At 42.7% G+C, this 6,301-nt stretch overlaps 1 pseudogene; it reads left to right on the plus strand.

The window, feature by feature from the left end:
* Positions 1-322: 322 nt before the first annotated feature.
* LOC119598426 lies at positions 323-5,994 on the plus strand (annotated as a pseudogene).
* The last annotated feature ends 307 nt before the right edge of the window (positions 5,995-6,301 follow it).

Consider the following 6,301-nt stretch of genomic DNA (forward strand, 5'->3'; position numbering starts at 1 on the left):
CTTTCTATAGTGCTATATGACTTTTAATGTCTACCACATTGACATTGCTTTGTAACCATTAACCTTTACCATAAAAGAATAATTTAACATTATGTATTGTCTGGGAACTGATTTGAGAACACCTTTAGATGCTCATGCCCTCAAATGAATATGATAATAAAGAAATATGTGATAACGAGTATTATAATCATTAATACCAATGAGAACAATTATATAAAATCAAAATAGATCATTATAATAAAAAAAATGGTGGAAAGAACAATATTGATATTACCATTATCATAGTTGTTAGTAGTATTATGCTCATCGTCATAATCATTGTTATCGTTATCACTATTGTTACCATCTTTATTAACAATATCATAATCATTATTATTAGTAGTATAGTTGCCGTTAAGGTCATACTGTTGGGTCTGAAGCCTACAGTCAGTGATCAGCCGATGTTTCCGCGACGAACTGTTATATTTGTCTGGTAACCGAAGTGACTCCCACTCCAGGCGTGACTCTTACCGGCTCGCATCCACCAATCACAGCCAATATTTGCCCAACAATCAAACTTATGTGAACAGAATATTCCTAAGGTTAAACCTCGAATAATCGCTCAGTCATATTATAAATGCCCAAAAACTGACATGCGGAAGGGAAATGTCGAATCTCGATTAATATCTTATATTGATATGTACATGTTAAAAGATAATTTTTTTTTTAACGATTTCACAAATCAAGAATTGAAAAGCGTAAATATTAAGCTTGCCCCCAGTAGAAAAAATGATAAAAGATAAGTAAAATCATCCTTTGTCGCGGTTAATAATAAAATGGGATTTAAATTTGAAAATATAAAAACTGTTGCAATGCTAATAATTATTTTCTCTCCATTTTTATCACACTTTTGGACCTGTTACACTTTAAAAAGGCAAGAAAGATTTTCCGCCAAAACCGTCCGAATCGAACAGATCTCCAGTTCAAATATGGTAGTGACCGCTTTTTTAATAGTGTAAGGTGGCCTATCACTCGCCGCCAGCTTCCCGTACTCTCGCGCCGCCCGGTCAGTGCTTTCTGCAGTCGTCCTCTTTAGAATTCTCTATATACAGATGTTCACTTATTTCTGTTTTACTGTTCCATTTGACATTGTTTTTTATAAGTCACTTCTGTTTGAGTTTGCCTTTGACCTGTCTTCTCATCCGCGATTCATTTATAAACAAATTATTTCTTGTTTCTTCTGTGAGCTTCATGGTTACCTATATTATTTAAAATTATAACCTATTTTTACCCTACTTTTTCTGTCCACGGAAGCTTATTTTCATTTTAAGAAATATCTGTTTTAACGTCATCATTTATCTATTGTTCTTTCTGCCTGCTCCACATTAACTATGTCTTTTTATGTTTTCTCGTTATAAGTCATTCTGTTTATGATTTTTGTGTCTTTCCTGTTTTGTTTTTTTACAAAGTTTATTTTTACGAACGATTTCCCTGAGTTTTTTAAATATAAAATCAGTCAAGACTTTGTTAAAATAAGTTTGACAAGAAAAATAAATTTAAAGTAATCACACTTACTTAGAACAAATCTATGGTGTAAAGAAAATCTCCAGATTTTGTTTTAACACTGTTATATGTGAATTTAGTTCTTGTAGGATCCAAGGATCCGAACGCCGGCTCTCGGTGGCGACGTGGGGTCGCGATTGCTATCTTCACCTCCATCTCTTACATGGCGCAATGAGTATCAACGACATTTCGAAGGTGCCCGTCGGCAGTGATGGCATGGTATTTCTATAGGCAACCGATATGACAGAGGATGGGAGTGCAGATCACCTATAGTCACCTGCTAGATTGCCGGTGCCTCCCACAGTATGCCCTAGGCAATTCTTACCCAACTCTAACTTCATCCCCACTGTACAGTGGAGCAATCAGTGTACTAGACAGGGCCGGTGACCTCACCTCGCTCCCCCCATGCTTCCTCCAGCTGGAACGGTCACTACTTATACCGGGGATGACCTAGGGCTCAAGTCAAGCACCTGACGTGGTAAGATCTGCTCCACCCTCTCCCTCCGGGCAGCTGACTGCGACCGCGTACCACGATTACTCCCATAACTAAACATGTCTCGTGTGTTCTGTGCGTGTCAACTCTTAGAAATAAAGAGTGAATGCCGTTAACAAGTATAACTACCCCTCTGCTCACCACTGTATGAAGGATGATAGCCTTGTACAATCTGGTGTCAAGGTGGCACTGCGTCCTTCCGGCTCGCAGCATGAACGCAATCCTTCGAAGAAAATCCGCTTGACCGCTTCAAGACATGACTAAGAAAAAAACATGTAAGTACACGATTGGGCCCCCTTTTCTTATTTCTTTTCCCTTCTTCTCCCATGTATGTGTTAAGCTGTTTTTTTTTTGTTGGGTTGAAAGGTGCTAATGACAGCAAATGGCACATTCTCACACTATTCACCTCAGATCACATTTCCGTGTGATCGAGTATGTGATCAATAAACATGAATATCGTTGGTTAGTTAAGTAGTTAATTGATTTCTCTCGTTTTTAAAGATTTATGTTGTTTTATCTGCAACGAATTTAACGCATTCGTGATTTTATCTTATCACGATTATCATTTCATTTTATCTCGTTCCTCCCCTCGCCCTGACCTGACCCCGCTTTCTCTTTCACTTGTGGTCGGTCAGTGGTGGTCTTGACCTGACTTGATCTTTTCCTTTTTCTGGTCAAACCTAGGGGATTAACCATAGCAGTTACAAATGATCAGTGGTGACATGTTCTATCAGCGCTAGAACGGAGCGTGTAACGCAATTTTAGTAACATTTATGATTTTGAATATAGCGTAGGATCTTCCTTCATATCATAATGCACATGATTGCCTGATATTGCCCCGGGGTTGCGTAAACGCCTAATAGATCTGCGCTCTGTCGTTCGAAAGTAGTATTCGTTCGATCGGCACCTTTGAGTCGGTGTGACCCGCAGTTACGTCTGTTAATTAATGTAGAACTAGGGTTTAAGCTAGAATCATTATTCGCTTATTAATCACACCTTTCTCACCCTCTTCAAGTCGCTTGCATGTTTTGGGTATATCCCAAGCGTTTGTGTGATTCGTGATAATTTAAATATCCTTAGGGAATTTTGCGAGCACCCATCACAGATACGCAGAAAAGAGCAGGTTATTATAGATTTCCCTGGCTTGAGTCGCTTCAGTCATATATGGCATTTGGGTATAGGATCCCCCCGTTAATGAGTTTTAATGAGGTCTGACATGCATAGAAACATGTACCTCGGCAGTTCAGATTTCTGGCCCCGAGAACATTTGCTTGCTAAAAAGTTAGCGAATATTTTTTTTTTCATGTCGCCATTCATTCATGCGTACATTCTGCTGCATATCATTACATGTTGAATTCAGTGTGGTAGTTGAAATAATTTTAAATAGCTAGCATTGCTAATGTACTTCAGTTTTGTTATGGTGAACGTTAATATTCATGTTTGTGATTCATTCTCTGTGTGAGGTCACTCTCACTTTCCCTCTCATTCACGCTAGCTGTCACTCACACGCGCATACACACACATTCACCTCACTCACACACGCAGGACAAAAGACACTGAACCTTTTCATTAATAGGGTTATTTGCTGTCTTAGTGCCGGTGTAAAGATTTATGATGTATCTCTTTAGCCCGCAATTTTGTCTGTCGTGACGAGTGGCTCGTACATGATGTACAAGTTACATCTATTTCTTCTCTATGTGACAACTGTGGTTCAAGTAAATCCTTGAGGATTGCCGATGTCGTTTCCCTCATCCACTCTCATATCTATCAGAGACGGTTGGTAGTTCAAGCCAGGTCCATGCGGATCGCTACTGACATCTCCCTCTTCTATTTTCTTCTTTATCTTTGTGAAAATAAAACAAAATAAAAAAAAGACGAAAGTAAATTAAAAACCAACATTAAAAACTGCTATTTTTTTTCTAAATAACCAGCTAGTGGTAGTTAACACCCCCTCTTCTCTGTTGCCTTTCTTTTTCTCTTACTCTGGCCTTATGTGTATGATCTGGTTCCCCGACTATATATTGCAGTCGAACCGACACGGCACCGAAGGAAGATCCTGCTACAGTTCCAGTCACCTTAGGATGCTGTGGGAAGGACGTCATCGAAGATCGCCATAGGCCCACGGACCAAGATTTTCGTCAGAAAAGGTGTTAAGCCGTCCCAGTGTAGTGGACGGGCATTGCCTGCTGGACTCCGTGTAGATCCATCGAACCAACACCTTGCCGCAAGTACCAGTCACCCCTGGATGCCGTGCATAGGCGATGCCTGGCAGACGCCTGCAGATCAGGTCAACTCCAGGAGCTCGTAGCGCAGGTATCAGCCGCCCCTGCCCCAACGCCCGTAGATCCAGATGAAGATTCCGATGACGTGTGGACGCGAGAAGGACCTGGATGAGATCTGTGAGCATGTGTGGACGAGGACGCCGCCGAGTTAGGCCTGGACGAGGACTACAAGGAAGTCTAGAAGATTCCGAAGTCAAGGAGGACTTGTGCAAGACTTTCGAGGACGTGTGGATATTGAGGATGGACAGATTACACCGAGGACCAGGAGGATAAGGACGACAGGGACTAGCAGCCACGAAGATGCACAAGGACAACGCAATCGAGAACAAGATGACCAACCAGGTTAGGTCACCCTTGAGGCAAATCTAAGACGCCTCGAGGGCGAGGCGTGAGTAGGTGGCCGAGCAATGTACAGTGGAGCAATCAGTGTAGCAGACGGGGCCGGTGACTTCACCACGCTCCCCCATGCTTCCTCCAGCTGCTTCTATCGCTTCCTCCAACTGAAACGGTCACTACTTATACCGAGGTTGACCTAGGCCTCAGGGAGTTCGTGTCAAGCACCCGACGCGCTAAGATCAGCTCCGCCCTCTCCCTCCGGGCAGCTGACTGCGACCGCGCACCATGATTACTCCCATAAGTAGACATGTCTCGTGTGATCTTATACTGCGTGTGTCAACTCTTAGAAATAAAGAGTGAATGCCGTTAACAAGTATAACTACCCCTCTGCTCACCATTGTATGAAGGATGATAGCCTTTTACACCCACTCCAGCGCGGGTGGCATGGCCAGTGGTTCAGAATCAACGGCCGCCGCTCCCAACGTCAGGGCCAGGAGAAGTGACTGTTTGCATATCATGGGCAGCATGAAAGACTACGGCAACATTTGTAGGTGGACGCCACCGTTGGCTGCCTCCTACATTTGATTTCTGTGCAGCGGCGAGTTACAGCAGCGTATAGACGCTCACATTTATTTCTTCTTATCATTAACCATTATTGACGCTCATGTGAACAGGTAGGAATTATAGCTACTATCAACCACAGCGGTAATCAACACTAAGGAGTGTGAGATCGATACATGATCTGATTTTTTCATATACTCGGAATCCCCAGGTAAAAGTGTATGTGCTCATGTATCGAAATGTCGGGCTTTGGGAAATTAGTATAAATTCCAGTGCCCTAAGTGTCGGTACTCTTTAGATGAGTATATATTGAGCAAGAAAGTGGTAATGGTTCTGAGTAAGTGTAACATGAAGGCAGACGTGTTAAAGTGTCTTCCCCGCCTAGAATGATTGAATGACATAGTTAATGTATGTGACATAACAGTCAGCTGAAAAAGCAGCAGGTTAGAGTACCGTGGCTCACATGGTGAGTTTAAGGCCCCATTCCCTTCCCAGGATCCCACTCATATTGAAGTGGTAACTTCTAGTGCATCACGTCGACCTAATGACTATCAATCTTTATGCAACACAGGAACCAGATCCGGCCTAAACACTGCAGAGGATGCGGGGACAGTGATTGCCGAGGAGACAGCCAATGCCGTGCGTTTGGAGTTACATGCCGCTCGTGTGGTTTTATATATATGTATATATGTGTGAATGCACACACGCGCGAGCGCGCGCGCACACACACACACACACTGTGGCCTTAGTGAATGAAAGGGGGTCTCGCCAGTGGTTTTATTAAGGAAGGTAGATATGAAGCCCCAAGAGACCTCCCATGCTCTGTCCCTCTCTCTCTCTCTCTCTCTCTCTCTCTCTCTCTCTCTCTCTCTCTCTCTCTCTCTCTCTCTCTCTCTCTCTCTCTCTCTCTCTCTCTCTCTTTGTCAGACGAAACTTGTCCTTTTATGCGGCTGCTCCCTTCGAGGGCGGATGCTTACTTTTGTTGTCAAAAGAGAAAGCAGAACAGGCACCTGCATCTGTCCAAGAAGGAAAGGCAGATGTGTGAAGCATACCATGCTATGTATTGTTTACAATATATATACATATA

This window comes from Penaeus monodon, chromosome 41, assembly GCF_015228065.2.
Source record: "Penaeus monodon isolate SGIC_2016 chromosome 41, NSTDA_Pmon_1, whole genome shotgun sequence".
NCBI lineage: Eukaryota > Metazoa > Arthropoda > Malacostraca > Decapoda > Penaeidae > Penaeus > Penaeus monodon.